The following is a 25,437-nucleotide window of genomic DNA, read 5'->3' as shown; positions in this document are numbered from 1 at the left end:
ACAATTATACATTATTTATTGATAAAATACATGGTCTAATCCATTTAACCTAAAAAGTTGAACCGACCTGTGACCCAGAGGCAAAAACGGTTCGGCCTCTGGGTCAGTTTTTAAAACATTAACCTATTCATGATTTAATACAAGAAACCTAAATTATTTCAGTTGCTAATTAAAATAATTATTGCTATTGTTTCCTTATCAAATTAAATCTTGATAGTTTTGTTAAAATAGTAATTAGAAACTTCCCTTTTCCCACCATGAGGCCACCGTGTTTTATACTTTTCCCTCCATTAATGAAACTTACGCTCCAATCCCAATTCTTCCTCCATCTCCCTTCCACTCTTTCTTCTACTTTAATTCAAACACCATCACGCGCCAATCCCAATTCTCTCGCTCTCTCACACTCATTTCTAAATGATAGGTCGAGCCAAACAGGGGCATTATGGATTATGGTCGAGAAAGACAGGGCCTCTATTAGTTTGTGTTTTTGAAGTTTGTAGAGCTTAGAAATCCCTTCATTTTTCTATAATCTAACTCTCCAAATTTCTAACAATCTTTCTCCTCCAATGGCGTGTACTGAGCAGACTGCCAAAAAATCCACCAGAGGAAAGGCTCCAAGAAAGCAATTGGCAACAAAGACTACCAAGAAATCTGCTCCCGCTACAGGTGGCGTAAAGAGCCATACCAGTTCAGGCCAGGAACAGTAGCTCTCAAAGAAATCATGAAGTACCAAAGACTACCAAGCTTCTGATTCGCAAACTTCCATTCCAACTCTTGGTTCGTGAGATTGCTCAGGATTTCAAGACTGATCTTCGGTTCCAGAGCTCCATCGTTGTTTCTCTTCAAGAGGCAATAGAGGCATATCTGGTAGGTCTCTTCGAAGATACCAACCTCTGTGCGATTCATGCTAAGAGAGTCACTATAATGCCAACGAAAATTCAACTCGCTCGTCAAATCAAGGGGTGAGCGCGTGCTTAAGTCTTTTTTATGATGGATTGCTAGTTACTTTTTCTGTATACAAGGGTTCTGTGGTCTAGATCTTATTTTACTTTTGCTTTTGGGAGGGGTAGGGATTAAATGTTTGGGTTTTCTCTTTATGTTTCGTTATGTCTTCTAATCGGTGTTTTGTAAATAGATCTAATGGAAACAAATTGCAATTTTCTTGTTGAAAAAGAAAAGAAATCCCTCACAGGATTGCTATTGGGCTTTGGTGTCAAAAGGATGGAGAAAATCCAAGGTACTGTGTTTCATCTCTAAAAGAGGCTTTTCGTGCCTTGCCCCCTCTTAGAAAACCTCTTATTTATTTATTTATCATTAAAAAGGTTATTGTGCATGATCATTATGGACTGTGGAAAGAGTGAAACAGAAAGATGAAAGCTAAAATTCTTTATTGAATTTGGTTAATTAGAAAATTTGAGCTACATTCTATATTTCTGCAATGTTTGGAGAGGGGAGTTTGGTAATGAAAATCAAGATAGAGTTATTAGTTTTTTCCCCAATAAAATCCTTATTTGTTCTTGCCCTATTTGGGGTTATTAAAGAATCTAGTGTTACAAATTCCAAATAATAATATTGGATGGGATGGTTTCATAGATATAAACATGCCCATGTTTCATGAATAATGATTTTGTATTAATAGTTCAGGAGTATTCTAAATCTGGTCTCATTGAATTCATATTGATAAGATCATTCAAACTTTTTAACCTCTGCATTTGGGTATATTATATGTTGAATATAAAAAAAAAAGTAAATGAGCCTTGATTCAATAATGGGCCAGAAATGAGGGATTGCTTTTAACCCTGATTAATTTCCAATAGTTGTATTCCATATTCTAAATATTCATCTTAAATTCTTCAGGTTGTAATTTGCATTTGTTAGATCTTTATGTAGTCAATTTTATAATAATTGTTTGTTACTATCAAATTTGCTTACTCTTGAAGTCAGAAAAATGGACATGATTAGAGGAAAGTGGATGGTATGACTCATATTTAAAGTTGGAATATTCCATGTATTGCATATACCCAAGTAATGATTTCATTAACAAAAAGAAGCAAATCAAATGCTTCCACCATTTTGAACATGCATGGTTGTGAAAGTGTTAAGCCAATGCTAAGTGGAAGGGAGCACACCTAAGCAACTAGCTGCCAATCTAGATGTTGATTTTGATTAAAAAACTTAGTTAAAAGTAACTTATATTTTCCTACTTCATGCTGGACAAGGTGGACGTTACTTCCTCCATTCATATCATATAATGGATGAGTATTTGATAGAATTTTATTTTAATCTCAATCGAAAGAAGAAATGATTCAATATCCATAAAAACCTGTCTTTTTTTTTTTACCTTTGTAGTAGTTATTTAATTTATGACACTGGATGCATGTTAAATCCATATCATGTAATGCATATTGATTAACATTAACCGTTCCATCTATGTGAATGCATAACAAAAGAATTTCTATATGAAAACATCACCTCTTGCAGTTCAGGTCTCATGCAACTATATTGGCAATGTGAATGCAACATAACCATTGGGTACTTTAGTGTGAAATTAAACTATGGAGATTATTTTGCTTATTTATTTACTTTTTGTTAGATGTCATGTCATCAGTGTTTATCCACTTAGAGAGTCCAAATCCAAATAAAAATTTGGATTAGAAACCTCCTAATTCAATTAGGAGTGGTGCTACTTAAGGCTTATAAAAGGAGAGATCAAACTGCTCTAGTTACACATCTGCTCTCAGTTCTCTCTCTCTACTCTTGCCGTCCTAGATATCCTAATTCGCTCTCCATCTTTGTGATTGATCTTGTTTAGTTTTGATTTTTTATTTTTGCAAGAAAATATCAGAATTATTTCGTGCTCACCTTTCTTGTACGATCCAATCAGTTGAATTGCAGTTTTGCTGAAAACTGCATTGCTGAACCGGCTTTGTTCCAAGCTGTGCCATCTTTAGTGGAGGTTGGTTTTGGGATTCAGTTTGGGCGTGAACTACCACTTTGGGAGCTACATTTGTAGAATCCGTATCAGGTATACTTCTCTCTCTAGTTTGGTTTCAAATCTGGTCTGGTTTTGGTGCAAGAACCATCATTGAAAAATGCAGTTTTTCTAAATTAGGGAATATGATTCCCGAAAGGCTGAAATAAAATTTTTGAAGTTTTGCCCAACCATCTAGCATGGTTCGGCCATCCATATGATGGAATTTGCCTTCCTTCACTAGGAAGAAGCTGCCTCACCCTAAATGACAACGAGGAGGTGGAAAAGAAAGAAGAAAATGAAGCCACATTGTCAGCACAACTAGTGTCCTTAACTTCGCCACTGGCTATTGAGATCCAAATGGCTCCACAACCGAAAGACTTCATGGCCCCTAGCTTGGATTCCTATGATAAAACAACTACCCCGGTCGACCACTTCGATAGCTTCTAGGCCCTAATGCAGCTACACGGGGCAAACAATGCAAGCCTTTGCATGGCCTTCCTGACCACTTTCTAGGGAACAACTTGGATGTGGTATTTGGGGCTACATGTGGGCTCCATTAAGAGTTGGAACCAATTTGTCGACCTATTCACTACACACTTTGCCACAAGCAAACGATGCCTAAAGTCTACGACCTGCCTACTCAATGTCATCCAGCGATCCGATGAGAAGCTCTGGAACTACATCAAATAGTTCAACTTAGAGCAACTTTAGAATCCCAACCCCGATGCATCCATCTAGCTCACCGCAATGGTCAATGGCGTTTGGCACCCTGATTTCCACTAGGAGGTCAAGTTGAACCCTCTGGCCTCCATGGAATTCTTCAACCTAGCGGCCATGCTTACAAAGGCCGAGGAAGTACTTGGACCCTGGTCGTAGTTGAGCAAAAAATAGAAGAGGTCAGAAGATGAGTTGAGGAGAAGCAAATAGCGGTGGAAGAGCAAGTCACCAAGGCATAGTAGGTTCCCCCGCAACCGTCGTAGGTCACCACAAAGAAGAAGCAGGTCTCTGTATAGAAGCAGTGGATCCTCGGGTTGGCTTTCTCGCACCCTTCCTGTCCATAACCGTAACTACACTGCACTAAACATGAAGAGGAGAAATTTTGATGTAGATCAAGATGGCCAGGTACGTTAGATGTCCATATCAGATGAGAGATCCTGCTAACAGGAACCCGAACAAATATTGTCACTTTCATTGGGACATTGGCCATGACACTGATAATTGCTGTAATATCAAGGATGAGAAAGAAGAGTTGATCCACCGAGGTTACTTGAAGCAGTTCATTCGGCAGGAGGACCGAAGTCGATCTACCGGCCAGCCAAGAGAAGTGCCATAGTTGAGCAGGGACTAGCCTCCCCGAGACCCACCACTAGTAGAGCGACCCATCCGTGGTGTTACTAACATGACCTCAAGAGGGCCCATAGTGGTAGGATGTAGCACCTTGGCGGGAAAGAACTCAGTTCGGGAGCTCGAACATGAGGATGAGAACCCATCGAAGAGCCCTCGTGTGGAGAAAGTGACTTACTTCACCGATGATGATGCTCATGGGGTCCAGTATCCGCACGCTGATGCCTTCGTAGTCAAGTTAGTCATAAACGACTTCGAGGTAAAGCGGATTTTGGTTGACTCTGGAAGCTCGGTTGATATTACCTTCTTGGAAGCGTTCGAGTGGATGGAGCTCGAGAGGAAGGATCCGTAGCCAAATAACGTCCCTCTGGTCAGCTTTAATGGAGAAGTGGTGTAGCCCCTAGGCCGGGTGAGAGTTCTAAAAATAGCTGGCTCGACACCAAATTCTGTACGCTTCGATCATGACTTTCTAGTGGTCGCGACCCCCTCACCCTACAACACCATTCTGAGCCAACCTATCTTTCATGCCCTTTGAGCGGTAGTGTCGACTTATTATCTTTCGATGAAGTTTCCGACAAACTATGGAGTAGGAGTGGTGCGAGGTGATCGACTCGAGTATCACAAGTGCTACGTGGCCACACTGAAGGGGATAGGAAAGTAGGCCATCGGTATCGACTTGGATCCACCTCTGGAGAACGGAAATGAGAGAGCTCACCCCATGGAAGACACCGTCCTGTTGCCGGTCTCGGATATCAACCCTAAGAAGACGGTGCGGATTAGAGCTCACCTCACGGAACCACTACGCTCTGAGCTGGTAAGTTTTTAAATTAAAAATGTAGATGTCTTTGCTTGGTTGGCAGCAGAAATTCCTGGCATATACCCCTCTATGATAACTCTAGGTTAAATGTTGACCCTTTGGTCAGACCAGTCCAATAGAGGAAGAGGAGTCTCGCCTAGGAGTGGTGGAGGATAGTAGATGAGGAGGTTGGGAAGCTCCTCACAATAGACTTTGTTTGAGATAGGGGTCGATTTGAGCTGAGCCAAGCCGAATACTTGGCTATTCAAGATTGACTTGTTGAAACTGTGTTAGGCTCGAACTCGGTTCGAGCTAGAGATTTGAGTTCGAGCTTGGCTTGGTTCAAAGCTCGCATGTCAAAGTTCGGCTCAGCTCGAGCTTGACTGCAAGTCAAGTTTTATTCTAAAAAATAAAAAGTAGACATAAAAATATTTTTTTTACATACAAAAAAATAAGAATTATAAAAATTATTTACCATTATATACAAAAAATAAAAATATTATATATAAAATATTATTATATAATAAAAATGATTTATTATATATGTTTATATGTGTATATGTATGTATATAATAAAAAATTATTTATTTATTATACTAGGCTCGTGAGCTTCATTGGGCTCGATCTCGACTCGATTAGCAAACGAGCCTATATATCAGGCTCGAACTCGACTAAAAGATTAGTTTAAATCGAGCCGAGCTGAGCTTTTCACGAGTCGAGCTCGAATAGCTAGTGAGAAGCTCGACTCATGGCCACCCATAGTTTGAGAGGTCCAATACCTGAGCTAGATTGCCAACCCAGTGCTTGTGAAGAAAGCCAATGACAAGTGTCACATGTGCATCGACTACACCATCCTCATCCGAGCCAGCCCAAAGGACAACTTCCCACTCCCTAGGATTGACTGCGTGGTAGATGCGATCTCAAGGTTCGAGCTGTTGAGTTTCATGGATGTACACTTTGGTTACAACCAAATCTTGATGGATCCGACCGATGAAGAAAAAACTGCTTTTGTAACTGAAATGGGCTTGTATTGTTATATAGTTATGCCCTTTGGTTTAGAAAAACACTGGAGCGACCTACCATTGCTGTGTAAACAAAGTTTTACTTGATTTAATTGGAAATAAAATTGAGGCTTATGTTAATGATATGGTTGTGAAAACCCAGTTTTCAAATTCTTTAATTCATTATCTTAATTGTGTTTGACATTCTAAGAAAATACAACATGATGAAGGGAAGGGAGATCCATCGTATGGATGGCCGAACCATGTAAGGTGGTTGGGCGAAATTTCATTTCTCCCTTCTGGGAATCGTATTCCCAGTTTTAGAAAAACTGCATTTTCAAGGATCGTTCTTGAACCAAATAGGACCAGATCTGAAACCAAAAGAAAAGGAGGGCATTACCTGATACGGAATCCACACGTGTAGCTTCCAAAATAGCTTTTCACGCCCAAAGAGGGTACCAAAACCCGCTTCCATTGAAGATGACGCAACATGAGATGAAGCAGGTTCAACAATGTAGTCCTTCAGCAAGAACTGCAATCCAACAGCTTGGATTGAGCAAAGGAGTATGAGCACGAAATTTAATATGATTGTCTTGCAAAATCAGAGGTAGGAACTAATCTCTACCAGTCCAAAAATTGGAGATCAAATTAGGGTTTGGGCGGCAAGAACAGAGGGAAAGAATTGAGAGTAGAAAGGTGAAATCTAGAGCAATTCGCCCCCTTCTATTTATAAGCCTTAAAGATCAGTTTCTCATAATCCAATTAGAAGCTTCCTAATCCAAATCTTTATTTGGATATGGATTCCTTAAGTGGACAAGAGTTATCCTCTTATCTCATTGTTGATCTAAGCCCATATCCATACCCAAATTCACCCATCTCACATGACCGTTTAAGCTGTCATGTGACTTCTTAACTAATCCAGTTAATTATGGGCCTTAGGGCCCTATTCGATTAGGGCCCACTAGAAATCTGGCTTTATGAAAGTCAGTGGGAGACACTTTGGTTTGACCTAAATTAAAATTGAGTGTAACTTTTGTTCCCTCCTGAAATATGAGTGCATGTGATCGGGAGATTCATATGATGAACTCTCTAAAGGCCTTCCATCATTAGTATGAAGATGGGTCCTTCAGTAATGAGGAAACACGCCATAAAATTGGGCTATCAATTTACTGCTAGATCTGTTGGAATGTTTCATAAGATGATAGGGGCGTCATAGACTAATGTGGGAGGGGCCTATCCTAAAATGGAAGACTCTCTCATAATACCTTGGCATTCACGAATATGATGGGTGAGCACTCACTGGACAGAAAGGTTTAACCTAAAATGGCAATGAACCTTGTCTGGTAGAGGCCAAAGGGAAAGCTCATATGATGAGTGGATATGATCCTTTACAGAAAGGTGGTGGGGTTATGCAGCTGAAACAGTTGGCTCCATGCACCCTATGTGATTTCCCACATTTCCAGAGACAATTCGCAATTTTCATCACTAAGATAGGAGGGAAATCTCGGAGATAAATAAATGGGAATGGAACATAGATTAAAAGCCATATCTATGTAGATAACATGAATCAAATTAGGTTGTGGACTAATGTTTGTTTTTTATTAGAAATGACAAACGGACAATTTGCAAAGCTGTTGGATGACAACAAACTTAAGGGCCCAAACTATGCCGACTGGTACCGTAACCTTATGCTGGTCCTAACTTCTGAGAAGTTGGACAAGGTGGCTAAAAACCCGACCCTGTAGCGTCCGGAAGATAGGGCTTCTGAGGCTCATAGGAGGGAATACCTTGAGTGGGAAGAAAAAAATTCCCTAGCCCGGTGCTATATCATTGCTTCCCTAGACAATCTGATACAGAGGCAGTTCGATCAGATCGAGCTGGTCAAGGACATATTGGACAGTCTAAAGACAATGTACGAAGAGCAGAATTGTTCTACTCGGCAGAAGGTCTTGAAACAGTTCATGACCGCACAGATGTCCAAGGGCTAGCAGGTTCATGACCAGTCTTCGGATGATGGGCTACATCAATGAACTTGAGGCTCTTGGATCCGAGCTAGACCATGTCACTAAGGTAGATGCCATCCTGAATTCTTTGCCTTCTTCCTTCAATCCGTTCATCATGAATTACAACATGAACAAGCTAAATGTCAGCATTCAGGAACTTAGCAATATGTTGCAGAGGGCTGAAGAACTCATTAAGAAGGATGAGCCTCTTGCTATGCTTGTTGAAGCTAGCAAGTCGGGCAAGAAAAAGAGGAAGGCAAAGAAGAAGCCCCAAAAGAAAGCCACCAAGTCCAAGAAGCAGAAGAAGGACAGAGCATCGAATGCTTGTCACTTCTGCAAATAGACCGGCCACTGGAAAAGGAACTATCCTCAGTACCTGAAATCCAAGAAAGGTAATTTCGAATCCTGTGTCATAGAAACCAATTTGTTGGTTATTTCTACTTCCTGGTATATTGACTCCGGGCCATCGACTCATGCGTGTAACTCACTGCAGGGGTTCAGGATAAGCAGAAGACTGAGTGACGGAGAAGTAACTCTTTATTTGGGGACTTCTACAAGTGTTGCAGTTGCAGCCATAGGGATTGTAGAGTTAATTTTCAGAGAAGGAATAATTGTATTGAAAGATTGTCTTTATGTAAAAAATTTGAGAAGAAATTTGATTTCTGTTTCAAAATTGTGTGCGGATGGATATTCTATTCTTTTTGGTAATATGATTACTATTAAAAGAAATAACAAATTCATCACATACGGAGAACTTGAGAATGGTCTCTATGTTCTCCATCATTCTCTAGAAATTAACATAGCCGAAACTACGTTGGATAATATCCCCAAGAAAAGAATCCGTGATACAGTTAATCCCACAAGCTTGTGGCATTACCGACTTGGCCATATTAATATAGATCGTATCACAAGGTTGGTAAAGGATGGTCCTTTGGATTTTTTAACTGTAGAAGATCTTCCCACTTGTGATCCTTGGCTTTAGGGTAAGATGATGAAACGACCATTTAACGGTAAGCCTGAAAGATGTACATGCACGCTTGACCTTATACATGTGGTCCTCTGAGTGTTAGGACTGTAACCGGCACGTGTATTTTATTACATTCACCGATGATTATTCTCAGTATGGTTACGTGTATTTAATGAGACACAAGTCTAAATCATTTGAAAAGTTTAAAGAATTCAGACAAGAGGTCGAGAAACAGTTAGGGAGAGAAATTAAGATCCTTCGATCAGATCGAGGTGGTGAATATCTCTCTGACAAATTCAGGGACTACTTGAAGGTCAACGGGATAGTACCATAGTTGGCTCCTCCTGCTACACCACAGCTAAACGGTGTTTCAGAGAGGAGGAATATGACCTTATTGGATATGGTCCGGTCACTTCTCGTACACTCAAAGTTGCCCACATCCTTTTGGGGTTTTGCATTAGAGACTGCAATATACATTCTGAATCGCGTTTCAACCAAATCGGTTCCGAATACTCTATATGAACTTTGGACCGGAAAGAAACCAAGTGTTAGACACTTGAAGATTTGGGGTTGTCCAGCGCACGTTAAAAGAACGAGTGCGGACAAATTTCAATCCAAGACCAACCGTTGCCTATTCGTAGGCTACCCCAAGGGCTCTGTGGGTTACCTATTGTATGACCCACGTGAATAGAAGGTGTTTTGTAGCCGAAATGCCTATTTCTTGGTAGAAGACTATATCCTGAACAATCATCGTCAGGAAGTTGTTCTTGATAAAGAGAGCTCAGGGTTAGTAGGAGGTGTCCCACAAGTTCTAGGTAGTGACCAGCCTAAAAGATCTACCTGGGTATCCAGGCCTCCAATTCGTTTTGGCTATGACCATGATAGTTACCTAGTGAAAGCTACGACCAGTGAGGAGGATCCCGTGACTTACATGGAAGCTATGTTGGACATAGATTCCTTGAAGTGGGTAGATGCCATGAGAGCTGAGATGGACTCGATGGAGACCAATGGACTCTGGACTCTAGTAGATCCGCCCCCTAGGGTAAAAGCAATTAGTTGCAAATGGATCTATAAGAGGAAGAAGGGCCCCGATAGTAAGGTTGAGACCTATAAGGCTTGTCTGGTGGCAAAAGGGTATACTCAGAAAGAGGGCATCGATTATGAGGAAACCTTTTCACCAGTGGCTATGCTTAAATCCATTAGGATCCTATTAATTGTAGCAGTATACCATGACTACGATATTTGGCAAATGGATGTCAAAACTACGTTCCTGAATGGAGATCTTACTAAAGATATCTATGTGCAGCAACCGCAAGGTTTTATAGCTGCGGGTCAAGAACACGTGGTATGTAAATTAAATAGATCCATAGATGGACTTAAACAAGCTTCTAGGAGTTGGAACATCCGGTTTGACTCTACCGTCAAAAGGTTTGACTTTGAGTAGAATCCGGATGAACCCTGTGTGTACGGGAAATCCAGTGGAGATAAGGTTACTGACGGGTTTGTCGAAGCCCTCAAAATTAATACTAGTCCCACAATAAAATATTTGTAGTAAAAGTGGTACTAGGTCGAATCCCACAGGGAGCTAAACAATAACCTCTTAGCAGAATGAATAATATAATTGAGTGGGAAAATTTAATAACTAAAATTAAAAGAATAAGAAAGCAATAACAAACTAAACAAACAAGAGAAAATCAGTCTTACCGAATTCTGGTTCAAAGGTTCGGGTTGAATCAATTGGCCATCGATCCTTGGTAAATTTCAGCATTCTTGCAATTCAAGCATTTAACCTTAGATTTATTAGGATAGCCATAATAAACCTTGTGTTTTCCTAAATCAGTTGACCAAACCCAGCATTCGATCAACACTTATCTTTAATCAATTGGGTACGATAGCGCTTCATATTAATTAATGATAGCATTAAGCTTTGTGAAAACAGTTAAACCAGAATAACAATAATTGAGATAGTTGCAATTATTGAATCTTGTTCCATCGATTCCCTTTAGGTTAAAACATGTCAATACATTGGTCAAAGGCTGTCACGAACAATTGACCCAAAAATATATTAATCTAATTGCTACTTGTACCACTATTCGTGACAATTACGGATCACCAAAATCATGGATAGCAGTAGGAAAATCAACATTAATTCAGTTTGTCAGACTAATTAACATTAACATCCAATAAAAATGTGCACAAGAACCAATGAATACTTGAATTAAAAAGCAAGAAAATAAATTAACTACAGAACCTCACAATGACACAATTGAACCTCCCCCCTTGAACCAGAAAAAAGAAGCTTAGCTGCTCATGATCTGCGCAATCTCCATGCTTTGCTTCTCCATAGCCGAACTGCTTTCTTGAGCTTCTTGATCTTCTTGATGATCTCTTAGATTTGGGAGTGAGTGATGCTAGATCTGGTTCGCCCCCCTCTTTATATAGCCAAAGAAGAGGGCTATTTTCCAACTCCTTCTAGGAGATCATCTTATCTTTAGGGAGTCTTGATCTTCTTTGAACTAATCTTATCCTATCTCTTATCTAATGATCTAATCTCAATCTTCTTATCTCTCTAGGATTACATTCAAGACTTTAGATCTGATAAGACTCTCTCTTTGGAGATTACATTCGAGATTTGGACTCTTGACTCTTGAATTCGAGTTGGACTGCTTTAAAACTTGGGCTGCTTCAAGGTACTTCTGCGAGTTGGGCTTAAGTTGTGAAATGGGCCTGGCTACGAACTTGCTCCGAATTCGGGCTCATTTTCGTACTCGATTCGGGCCGAATCTATCAAAACCCAAAACATAAAAGTTGTGGGCATTCCTTTCATCGTTATAATGCTTCTTGAATTGTCCAATTCGGAGTCCGGAATTGAGAGTTAGGCCCAGATTACTGACTGTCGCCGAAACTGTGCAAAATCACCCGATTTGCCCTGTTTTCTTTCAATTGCCTTCTTTATTGCCCTGAATCGAAATACAAGAGTAATGAGTTCATTTAAATGCTAAAGTGATGTAAAAGAATGAAAATTAGGGGACAAAAATAAGGTTCTTTTCAGTCTCATCAAATCTCCCCACACTTAAACTTTGCCCATCCTCGGGCAAGGCAAAACTCAAGCAAAACAAGAGAACCTAACTACTGATTTTCAATCTTTCTTTTTCTCTACCTGAGGCCTGGTTCATTGCATGCTTTAGTTCAGACTCGGTAACCTTCCTTCTTTCATATCTTTCTCCCCTTCTTCTCGTCCAAGAGTGATCGCAAATCACCCTTTCTCATGGTCCCAGGTTAAATTGACAGTCAAGGAGACAAACCTTCCCGACTGAAACTCCCTGGCTGAACGGGTACTCATTGCTTTTAACAAACCAATACAGCCAGATTCACTTACCATTCTTTGTTTCTTAAACCAAAACAAGGTGTGCTTATTGCCATAAGCTTGCTATGTATCACATCTCCACCACTTAGTATGAATTCCTAGGATCTGAAGGTGAGAATGGGGTTGGGGTTCTAGGGTGAGTGCATTTTATGCTCCATCTCACCCTTGCCTTCTTTTCAAGATGTGAGTGCATTTTATGCTCCATCTCACACTTCCTTTCGTTTCTAGATGTGAGTGCATTTTATGCTCCATCTCACATTAGTCATAGTTTTATTTTCAATGTTTTTTTTTTTTTTTTTTTTTTGCACAAGAATCACAGGGTTTCGCCGCCTGATCCATGAATTCATTGGTCGTGGTCTCAATATGCCTAACACAGCAAGTTCTAGAATAATCAACCCATGTTTGACAGATAATTATGTGAAAATCAATCAAACCCTTATGCATCTTGCCTATTGATCGATTAAAATCATGAGGTACCATATGCAGCCAAGAAAGATTCAGTTAGTCATGCTTGCATCCTATCTTATCTATTCAGCCTGAGCACATGATTCCTGATAAGTTGAAATCGTTCAAGGATAAGTTTCCAAGGAGTAGAAATTTCAAGAAGGTAAGGTATCCCAAATTTTTATAAGATTTCCCTAATCCCCCCACACTTAAGTTATATATTGTCCCCAATGTATGTGATTATGCATAAAGTAGAAGGATTTGGGGGTACTTCCCTGTTTGTCTTGTTGGGTTCCTACTAAACACAAAAAAGCAAAACCAAACAAAATAACGAAATTAACTAAACACAATGGATTGCCTCCCACAAGCGCAATTGTTTAACGTCGTTATGCTCGACATCCTCCTTTGCTACTTTAACTCTCGTGGTTGCAGCTTTCGGTGTGCTCCCCTTCCATCCATCATGGGCGGGTTCAAATCTGGAATAGGAGCCTTGGTATCCAATTGTGCACTCGATTCTAACTCCTCATTCATATCTTTTTCAAAAATTTCCTACACAGTTGGACCAAAAGTGTCAATCGAATAGATCGAATGGTCTTCAATTGGGTACTTCATAGCTTCAAAAATATTAAATTTAACAGTCTTTCCGTCACATTCAACGGAGAGGGTACCCTCATCCACATCTATTTTGGTCTTGGCCGTTTTCATGAATGGCCTGCCTAATAGAAGTGGGGCTGAACCTTTGATCGTGTTCTCCTCCATCTTCAGAATGTAAAAATCAGCTGGGAGAATTAAATTGTTAACTTGCACCATTACATTCTCAACAATCCCTTCTGGGTAGGCGTTAGAACGATCAACTAATTGGATAACAGCTTTAGTATCCCTTAAAGGACCTAATCTCAAAGCATAGTAAATCGAGTATAACATGACATTGATAGATGCACCTAAGTCCAGCATGGCATGCTCGATTCGCTTATTGCCAATCACACAAGGTAGGGTGAACATACCTGGATCAGCATATTTTTCTGGTAAGGTCCTCTTGATCACGGCTGAAACGTTCTCTCTAACTCTTGAGTCCTGTACCTCCTCTTCTTTCTGTCCTTTATCCACCTTCCTTGGTGAGGTAGGTTCTAGCTGCAGTTCCTTCCCGCTTCTCAACACCACTGCACTTACATTCTCCTTGGGGTTGACTACCGTTTGTGATGGTAGTTTCCCGGAGCTCTGCGCCTCCAACTTGCTAACGGCAGTGGCAAGTTGGCTGATTTGGTTCCCCAAATTTTGAATGCTGTCTCTTGTTTCCTGTTGAAATTGCTGAGTATTAGTAGCTAGAGCCTTAACTATATCTTCTAATGACGTACCTGAATTCGGGGGTTGGCCTTGCGTTGTGATGGGTGTTGAATACTGGGGCTGTCGACTGAAAAAATGGGGCTGATATTGCTGCTGTCCTCCTGAGTTCCTGTAGCTCAGATTTGGATGATCTCTCCACCCCTGATTGTAGTAATTGGAGTAGGGATCATACTTTTGTTGGGGCTGGCCTAGGAATCCTCCTACGACACTCACTTGTTGAATCGATCCATCCTGTAATGATGGAAACATGTCCGTAGGATGACCAGGGATCGAACAGATACCACACACCCTGGTTGTTTGTAATTTCCCTGCAGAAAGTTGCTTAATCAAAGCTGTTAGATCTGAAATCTGATTTTCTAAATTGACATGGCTTACCTCATTAACCCGTCTAGTGGTGCCATCTATCCTTGCACCGAACTGCTGTGAATTTTCGGCCATGTTGGAAATTAATTCCCTGGTCGCTTCGGGTGTCTTGTTCACTAGGGCTCCTCCACTAGCTGCATCGACCATACTTCTATCCATGGGCTGAAGCCCTTTATAGAAGTATTGGATCAAAAGCTGTTCGGGTATTTGGTGGTGTAGACAGCTAGCAACAAGTTGTTTAAATCTTTCCCAATATTCATATAGCGTCTCACCACCAAATTGCCAAACTCCACATATTTCTTTTCTTATGTTTGCAGCCCGGGATGCAGGGAAATATTTTTCTAAAAATATCCTGTTCATCTCATCCCATGTGCGTATTGAACCGGGAGGAAGAATATACAACCAATCCTTTGCTTTATCACGTAAAGTAAATGGAAAGGCTATGAGTTTTACCTGATTCTCGGTCATACCGTGGGGTTTCATGCTTGAACAGACGACATGGAATTCCTTCAGATGCTTATGAGGGTCCTCACCTGGAAAACTATGAAATAGAGGTAATAATTGTATCAAATCAGATTTCAATTCAAAAGCTACCTCAAGAGTGGGGTACGTGATGCATAAGGGTTGTTGGTTCATAATCGGTGCAACCAACTCCCTCAATGTTATCTCTCTGTCAACCATTCTTTCTCCTTCTTCGAAGATGGGAAAATCACAAGTGGGCAATTCGCAATCTGAGTTCACCCTTTTTGGTGAACGATCCTTCCTTTGCTTAGCTTCCTTCCTTAAATGACGAGTGGTCCTCTCAACTTCGGGGTTGTACTCGAGTTCACCTCGTTGAGAAGCACGAGTCATAAAACAAAAGAGGTTATCAAAGATAAGTAATAGCTAAGAAATTAAAGTTGCTCCCTGGCAACGGCGCCAAAATTTTAACGGGTTTGTTGAAGCCCTCAAAATTAATACTAGTCCCACAATAAAATATTTGTAGTAAAAGTGGTACTAGGTTGAATCCCACAGGGAGCTTAACAATAATCTCTTAGCTGAATGGATAATATAATTGAGTGGGAAAATTTAATAACTAAAATTGAAAGAATAAGAAAGCAATAACAAACTAAACAAACAAGAGAAAATCAGTCTTACCGAATTCTGGTTCAAGGGTTCGGGTTGAATCAATTGGCCATCGATCCTTGGTAAATTTCAGCATTCTTGCAATTCAAGCATTTAACCTTAGATTTATTAGGATAGCCATAATAAACCTTGTGTTTTCCTAAATCAGTTGACCAAACCCAGCATTCGATCAACACTTATCTTTAATCAACTGGGTACGATATCGATCCATATTAATTAATGATAGCATTAAGCTTTGTGAAAACAGTTAAACCAAAATAATAATAATTGAGATAGCTGCAATTATTGAATCTTGTTCCATCAATTTTCTTTAGGTTAAAACATGTCAATACATTGGTCAAAGGCTGTTATGAACAATTGACCCAAAAAGATATTAACCTAATTGCTACTTGTACCACTATTCGTGACAATTATGGATCACCGAAATCATGGATAGCAGTAGGAAAATCAACATTAATTCAGTTTGTCAGACTAATTAACATTAACATCCAATAAAAATGTGCACAAGAACCAATGAATACTTGAATTAAAAAGCAAGAAAATAAATTAACTACAAAACCTCACAATGACACAATCGAACCTCCCCTCTTGAACCAAAAAAAAGAAGCTTAGCTGCTCATGATCTGCGCAATCTCCATGCTTTGCTTTTCCATAGCCGAACTGCTTTCTTGAGCTTCTTGGTCTTCTTGATGATCTCTTGGATCTGGGAGTGAGTGATGCTAGATCTGGTTCGCCCCCCTCTTTATATAGCCAAAGAAGAGGGCTGTTTTCCAACTCCTTCTAGGAGATCATCTTATCTTTAGGGAGTCTTGATCTTCTTTGAACTAATCCTATCCTATCTCTTATCTAATGATCTAATCTCAATCTTCTTATCTCTCTAGGATTATATTCAAGACTTTAGATCTGATAAGACTCTCTCTTTGGAGATTACATTTGAGATTTGGACTCTTGACTCTTAAATTCGAGTTGGGCTGCTTTAAGATACTTCTGCGAGTTGGGCTTAAGTTGTGAAATGGGCCTGGCTGCGAACTTGCTCCGACTTTGGGATCGTTTTCGTACTCGATTCGGGCCGAATCTGTCAAAACCCAAAACGTAAAGGTTGTGGGCCTTCCTTTCATCGTTCTAATGCTTCTTGATATGTCCAATTCGGAGTCCGGAATTGAGAGTTAGGCTCAGATTACTGTGCAAAATCACCCGATTTGCCTTGTTTTCTTCCAATTGCCATCTTTATTGCCCTGAATCGAAATACAAGAGTAATGAGTTAATTTAAGTGCTAAAGTGATGTAAAAAGATGAAAATTGGGGGACAAAAATAAGGTTCTTTTCAGTCTCATCAGTTACGTTCTTGGTTCTGTATGTAGATGACATTCTACTCATTGGGAATGATGTAGGAATGTTGACTACGGTGAAAGTATGGCTTTCACAGCAATTCTCCATGAAAGATCTTGGAGATGCCTCTTATATACTGGGTCTTCGACTCTATAGAGATAGATCGAAGAGGATAATAGGATTATCCCAATCTGCTTACATTGACAAAATTGTCAAGAGATACAGCATGGAGAACTCCAAGAAAGGAAATGTTCCTTTCAGGCACGAAGTCACTCTCTCCAAGGGGATATCTCCCAAGACTCCCGAGGAGATTGAGGGCATGAAGGACGTTCCCTATGTCTCAGCCGTAGGGAGCATCATATATGCCATGCTGTGCACTCGTCCTGACATTGCTTAGGAAGTGAGTGTGGTAAGTAGATTCCAGGCCAACCTAGGGCAGGAGCACTGGACTGCTGTGAAAAATATACTTAGGTACCTTCGAAGGACAAAAGAGTTTTGTCTTGTATTCAGTGGTAGCTCACTACAGATCCAAGGGTATACTGATGCCGAGTTCCAGTCCAATCCAGATGATAGAAAGTCTACATCTGGGTATGTTTTCATGATAGGATTGTATGTTGTTTGTTGGAAAAGCAGCAAATAGGGGTCCTAAGTAGCGAAAATAACAATCCACAACCCAAGACGAACACATTGTCGTAAGTGAGGTTGCCTTATGAATGAAGGTGTTTATTATTGAATTTGGAATTCAGCACATCACCCATTCTACTGTTGTGTGACAATACTGGATCTATGAGAGATTGATGTTAAAAGGTAAAATCAGCGGAGAAACACGTGGAAAGTCTGAGACTCCGGCTTGTACCAGATTGGACCTAAGTGCAAGTGGGAGTTGTTAGACAGCGTATGCCCTTAGCTCCAATCAGAATGATGTACCTTATGCCATTTAAAATAAATGAATAAAATACATATTTGATTTGTGTTATTATGGTGTGTTTCTATGTAATACCCTCAAACTGGACACTTATGAGACTCATGTTAGTTTAGAATGTTTACAGCCGTTGGATAAGTCTAGGGAGATTTATCCTGTTAAGGCTGACACTGATTTGCCGCCAAGTTGGTTGGGGTAGCTTGTCTCAGCTACCAGGGTGAGACCCGAGGTACATGCAGTGTAGGTTTACTTAAAACCCTGAACCGGACCAGAATTCCAGTATGCCCTGGACCTTGGTGATTAATGGGCAAAACTGAAATGTTACACTAGACCCCTAGACTCAATTATGATACTGCACGAGGTGTCGGATTGGGTTGTTTTTGATATGCCAATGAGTGAGATTCTTAGAGGGGGTCAAAACCTGGGTATGTTGGAATAGTCTAAGAATTCATCTGAGTGGGTGATCATAGTGACAGGATCAGACCCTTTGTCAGACAAGGGTAATGATCGTGGATGCATTATCTCTGATGGAAACCAAAGCTGCCGGCAGCCGATTTCAATTGTTGAAATTTGTTTTTGCAAAATATATATATATATATTATGGTTTCAAAATGTTTGCAAAAGGTTTTAATTCCCAGGATCCATGTGAGTAGAGAGTGCAACATTGTTCCTTGCATCCGAGGGAGAGGGCCTCTCTTGTCGGGCAGTGTTTGATCATTATGAGCTGAGAGGTTAAGTGTAAGACCATTGAGGGTAGTACCTGATGGGCTAATCTTGCATCTACCCACAGTCCCTGGGTTTTTATAAGGTGGCTTGGCCCAGGGACCACTTAGTGTAAGTGTTGGGCCCATTAAAAGCCCATGGTGATTGCCTTAGGGGTTCACTGCCCATAACAGTGAATTCGGCCAGGCCCTGTCATAGAGGCTAGGCTGAACCCATGTGGCTGATGTGTAGATCAATATTTGGGCCCCACGCCATACAAGGAAACCCAATTGGGCAGCAGTTTGGAAGGTAAGTGAGCACATGGACTTAATGGGCCTAAAGCCCAATTCGAACTGGTCTAATTGGATTAGTTCAAGAAGGGGGTGGATCTGGGACTGGGATTAGCAGATAGGATAGAGAGTTATCCCTATCCACTCAGAGAGTCTAGATCCAAATACAGATTTGGATCTGGAAACTCCTAATAAGATTAGGAGGGCTGATCTAATCTGCAGATAAGATAAGGGCTTATCCTTATCTCTTAAAGAGAACTCCTGATCCAAATATAGATTTGGATTAGGAAACTCATAATGAGATTAGGAGATCTCTTTTAAGGCTATGAAAGGAGGAAGGGGGCGAACCATTCTACATATCATCTCATCAGATCAGATCAGATCTGAGATCATAGAGAGAGAAGACAGGTACAGTAAGACTGCGCCATCTTCTGCTCTTGCGCCCTCCTCTTGCTTCCGCCATTGCCAGTTCAATCTTCTCTGTAGGAGCGATCAAGAAGTGTTCTTGATATCAGTCTTTGGAGAAAGACTGATCTGAAGTTGTGTTCACACTCCTTCCATCGAATTCTTGCTGAAGGATTCGGTTCTTGTGAAGAACCTGTTGATTCTGCTCCACCCTACGCTGTGTCATCTTCAATGGGAGCAGTCTTTAGAGTTTTCCTTGGGTGTGAACACCTTCGTTGGGAGTTACTGCTACTCCGTATCTGGTACATCCCTCTCCTACCTTTTGGTTTCAGATCTGGTTCGGTTCTTGGTTCAAGATTGATCATTGAAAATGCAAATTTTCTAAAACAGGGAATGTGATTCCCAGATGGGAGGAAGAGAAATTTTTGAAATTTTGCCCTACCTTTTTGTAGGGTTCAGCCATCCATATGATGGATCTCTCATCCCTTCAGGATGAAATAGGACTGTTAGGTGCAAAATCGGCTAAAACTCCCATGGAACCAAATGCTAAGTTGAGAAATGACACAGGGGAAATTTTTATGGTCCTGGAAGGTATAGACAGATAGTGGGGAAGCTGAACTATTTGACTATCACAAACCTAAAGGGAGGTCCAGGCCATGGGATATTGTACAAACCCGGAGGAAAACTTGAAGTAATTGGGTATACAGATGCAGATTGGGCAGACTCTGTGTTTGATAGAAGATCTACTACAGGTTACTGCACATTTCTTAGAGGAAATCTTGTGACATGGAGGAGTAAGAAGCAGACGATTGTGGCAAGGAGTAGTGTTGAAGCCGAATACAGAGCCATGGCACACACTACATGTGAATTAGTATGGCTGAGGAATCTACATGTGAATTAGTATGGCTGTGACAATCAAGCTGCACTCCACATCTCATCCAACCCTGTTTTTCATGAGAGAACAAAGCACATAGAGATTGATTGCCACTTTGTGAGGGAGAAGGTCCTTACTAGAGAGATAAGCACAGAACATGTGGGCTCAGGTGATCAATGGGCAGATTTGTTTACAAAAGACTTAAACTTAGGGAGAGTGAACTATATATGTAACAAGCTGGGATTATCTGATATATATTCTCCAGCTTGAGGGGGAGTGTTAGAGCTAGCCGAATAAGGGTAGGTTAGTCAATTTATTTCTGTTAAGTTATGTGCTTGTGTGGTAGTCTTAATAAAGACTTCCTGTCCCATACTTAAGTGGGGGCAGTTTAGTCTTTATACCACTAATTAGAGGCTAATCCATATTAAGGGTCGACTGATAGGGTTTAACCTATCTGGTTCGACTGTTCTCTTCATCTTCTTCTTCTTCTTCTTCTCTTCTCCTGGTTCAGACTACTGTAGCTACAGAAATAACAGTCCTAAAGGGATTAAATCCATCGCTAGCTAACCCAAGGCGAACATTTCGAGGCTCCTTTGCAAATTCTTCATGTCTTAAGTCAAAGCTTTGCCATGCCGATGAATCCGCAGGATGACGCAATACATCATCATCTACAAGCTCATCTTTTTTCCATCTCATAAAAGCAGCCATCTTTAATGACATGAACAATCTTTGCAACCTTGGCTTTAATGGAAAATGGTGTAGAACCTTAATAGGAACCTTTCCTGTCTTAGAATAATTTGGTTCCTCATTATCTGAATTACACTCGGCTGTTTTCCATCTTGAAGCACCACAAACAGAACAAGCCTCTAACTTGGCAGCATCTTTCCAAAATAGCATACAATTGTTTTCACATGCATCAATTTTATTGTAATAGAACCCTAGATTTGAAACAAGCTTCTTCATTTCATAGAAATTTGTTGTTAGCATTGGTCCTTCTCGAAGGACCCTCTTCAAGAAGTTAAGCAGCATGTCAAATGACTTATTGCTCCATCCATTCAAACATTTTATGTTTAACAGTTCCACAATGAAGTACAACTTTGTGAACTTGCTTCCAGGGTACAACTCTTGCTCAGCATCTTCCATTAGCTTGTAATAGGTGGAGGTTTGTACATCAGGCCCCTCTGCATCTCCAGGTTCTGCCTCATTGTTATCATTACTCTGATTTCCAATTCCAAATGCATCATACAACATTTCTTGCGTGCCATCTTGTACACTAGCATCCTCATCATGAGCAGACATTGAATGCAATGAGTCTTCACCATTACAATCCCAGTGTGTGTAACTCTCTCGAAATCCATTCCATAATATATGACCAAGTATTTCATCTCCATCAAGCCAAAATTGATTACAACAACGCGTACATGGACATAAAATCAATCCACCTTGACATCCATCACCAGTTTTAGCCCATTCAACCCACTTTCTAGCTCCATTAATGTATTCATGACTATTCCTACATTAAAAATATGCATATCAACACATATAATATTACATAATGAGCTAAACTATATAGGTACATATTAATGAATCTCTTATCCATATCTAAGTTCTCCGATCCAGTCTGAAAAGTGACTAATTGTTAACCATAACTAACAAGACCAACAAATAAGTGCAAATATACAATCTTTGTTACTATATAGTATCTTTTTATTTCAATGTTGGGTCCAGAAAATTGGATCCTAAAAAAACCATATGAATAGTATCTTTTTATTTCAATGTTGGGTCCACATAATTGGATCCTAAAAAAACCATATGAATTTGTTAAAATGCATAAAAAGTCAAAATAACATGTCTTTTGTTATTAAGCAAGCAAGAAAAAGTCAAAAGAGCATGTTTCTTGTAGTGTTAAAAAATACAAAAATACCTAATATCAATAAGTAAGAAAAGTCAAAAAGGAATTGTAGTCATGCCTATTTCCATTCGATAAATTCATACCTATATCAGAAAATTAATTTAGAGTCTAAGCAAACTCAAGAGCTGTCTTAAACTCCACATATGCCCTCTCCAGATCCTCTCCTCTACCTAGCAAGCAATCCTATGACAAACAATGTGGTTACATTACAAAGGTGCTATATGATGGTGAAATCTCCTTTCAATGGCATGGTAATACCATTTTCTAGACTATTTTTACAATTTAAGTGTTTGAATCTAAAGATGAATACACACTTCTATAATGTATCTACTACACCCATTCAAATAGTTTAAGAGCTACTAATATCTATCACTAGCTGAACCTATTCAATCCATCAATTCAAAGAGTTTAAGAGTTGGTAAATTCAAAGATCCACCCCATGAGCATGCCCATGCATTAGAATTGAACAGAAGAGAATGGCAAAACAGGATTCATGTAGCTGACCCCATATAGTTGGGACAAGGCTTATATGAAAAGCTTGGTTTAAAACCAATGCTTATGGTTCAACAAGGAATAGCTGATTCCCCCTGCACCTGTGCCTCACCAAGGAATAGCTAGTGAGAAGGAGCATGGAGATTCAAGATATGTCCTGTTGTTTGTGTGGGTAGGAGGTTAAGTTCTTTAACCATCTATGTATTAAATGCCCCATTGCCTTTAGCATGTTGACCCATTTTCAACAGTATACTTCTCAATCTTTTCCTCTGTAATTTGTAGTGGGATGTATGGGAGGAATTATTTCCCATGCAGTAATGATTCTGAGGATGAGTGAAGGGTCTCCTACTAATTAAAGTAATCTTCTCTTGTATATTGAAGATACTAATACCATGGAATTTTGCTACCAGCTTGTTATGTTGCTGTTTGTAGTATCAAGGATTCCTGATTAAGCCTATGCTATGCTTATGTACTTTGAGCTTGCCATTTGTTGATCGATTCTCCTAGAGAATAACTATATTTACCAACAAGCTCTTGGTTATTTATTTATTTATTTTTTGGTATTTACAAGCTCTTATTTTAAGACAATCAATGTTGCACTTGTATTTACAAGTAGAGTCATATGGCTGTGCAAAGACCTCAATCAAGCTCAATGGCCTTGGTTATGTAGTCAACCTAGCTGGACCAGACCTGGCATGGATCCTCAAAGTTTTGATCAATTTGCTATCTGGAATCATCTTCAGAGTTCAGACATTATAAGGTTGCTTTAAATAAAACTCAGAAACTTGTTACCTAGAAAATCTTCATTGGAAAATGTTTAGCACTAGAACTTTTCCTGAATCTATCATTATGAACAACAAGGGCATTCAATAGAATCTTGTTCTATTTTCTTCATCACAGAACAAGATGGTCTGAATTTTGTTGCTGGTCTGAATCCTGTATTGTTTACCAACCAAATTTCTCTACCCTATCAAATGGTTATGGTCAAAACTCTTCCTTCTTGATAGTCTATAGTTTGTTCTTAATCCATCAATTAAGATGATGATGCTCACTTTATAGTTTCTGATATTTTTGGAAATGATTTTCATCTACTTAAAATTTTGTCAAGACTAACTGAAACTAAAACTAACTTCTCCAGAGTAAAAAGAGGCTAACTCACTTAGACAATTATTCTGAACTGTGATGTTATTTTGTTTCAGGAACATCCCAACTTGATGAAAGTTGAGAAAAGGAGAATTTCTGGGTTAATGGATGTCAAGAAGCTGACAATGGAAGCAAGCATCCATGCGTGCAGCACAAAATGAGTGTCTTCCACTCTGTGTGGTTGTCCAAGTTCTGTTCTTTGAGCAAGTCAAAGCAATTTTTATGGGATACAATGCCCCAGAAAATGTCTAGGCCCTGCTCTGAAAGTGCAACAACATAAGGCATTGTTGCATTAAAGGATGAGATTTATTTTGACCAGGTTAACCACGTAGCTGATTAGCCATCACTAGAATATTTTACATGTCTGTAAAAGAATACAACTATTTGTACAATATTTATTTGAAGAGAATGAAAGAACAGGGGGGATTAGAAGAATACCAGAATGGTTAGAAACACTACCTCTATACAGAAAAGAAGGTCAGGATGATTCGTCTACAGTAGTGGTGTTTCTTTGGTGGCAGGAGCTGTCCAGAACGACAGCATGGAAGATGATGGCACTAACAAAAGCCGTGGATGATGAACGGTTGTAGACAGGTGGTGTTTGAGAAGAGAGAAAATAGGATGACAGGTTGAGACTTCAGAAAGACGAAGAACCTAACTCAGAATAGTTTGGTAGATTGGAGAGTCATTTCTTCAAAGAACTTAGGATGGTTTTCTTTTTCGTTCAGAGAAAATAGGAAGAGCCATTTCTTTTTTTGTTTGAGAGGGAGAGGCGGGAGATTTTGTTTTAACGGTAAAAATCAAGTTCACGCATGCGCACCCAACGGGCGCCCAATTGGAGATGTTCCCAATACACGGTTGGGATGTGCTGTGGGTAGAGGTGTAAAACGGACCAGCAAGGCCCGTGGGTGGCCCGCACAAAGTGGGGGCTGTCCTGGGCCATGCCGCCCTCCGCTGGGATAACTTGGGGGTCAGTCCAACATGGCTCATGGCCCATGCCTGTCATGCCATGCCGTGCTGTAGGTCAAACCTTGGGCCATGTCAGGCTGTGGACCGAGCTAAAGCTATATTATTTAAAAAAATGAAAAAACACACATAAATTTTAATTTTATATGAATTTTGATGTATACAATTGCTTATATATACAATAATTAAATAAATTAGTATAATAAAATTGAAAACAATTGTTTATTTTATTAATATATTACATACTATATATTGTTATATAATTATAATTATATAATATATTATATATTATATATAAATATATAAAATATATAAATATTATATATAAATATATATGGGTCGGGTGCGGCACGACACGACCCATTCAGTCATGCCGGCCCCAGCCTGGCTTGCGGACCTAAAACCCTAGGCCTAACACGACTCGGACCATCGTGCCGGGCCTGGCAAGGCCCGCGTGCCATCATGCTAGGCTGGTCCAAAGTCAGGCCGGGCTACAGGATGTGAATTTGTAAAAACCTTTTATTGGTTTTTTATTTTGTCTTATTATTTTAAACATTTTTAAATTATAATTGTCTTATTATTTATTTTTATTAATGCTTGAAAATTTTAAAAACTTAAAAATTGTTATTACTAATTAGTTATAATATTATTGTTTTTTTCTATATCAATTATTTT

General features: G+C 39.7%; 1 pseudogene across 1 annotated transcript; it reads left to right on the top strand.

The window, feature by feature from the left end:
• Positions 1 to 270: 270 nt before the first annotated feature.
• LOC104603176 (histone H3.2-like) lies at positions 271 to 24,804 on the top strand (annotated as a pseudogene). Its single transcript, XR_016079152.1, has 3 exons — positions 271 to 962; positions 1,180 to 1,237; positions 23,853 to 24,804. The product of XR_016079152.1 is annotated as a histone H3.2-like (transcript).
• Positions 24,805 to 25,437: the final 633 nt, after the last annotated feature.

This window comes from Nelumbo nucifera, chromosome 8 (assembly GCF_055504915.1).
Source record: "Nelumbo nucifera cultivar China Antique chromosome 8, China Antique-T2T, whole genome shotgun sequence".
Classification (NCBI taxonomy): Eukaryota; Viridiplantae; Streptophyta; class Magnoliopsida; order Proteales; family Nelumbonaceae; genus Nelumbo; species Nelumbo nucifera.
This window is presented reverse-complemented; position numbering and strand designations above follow the sequence as displayed.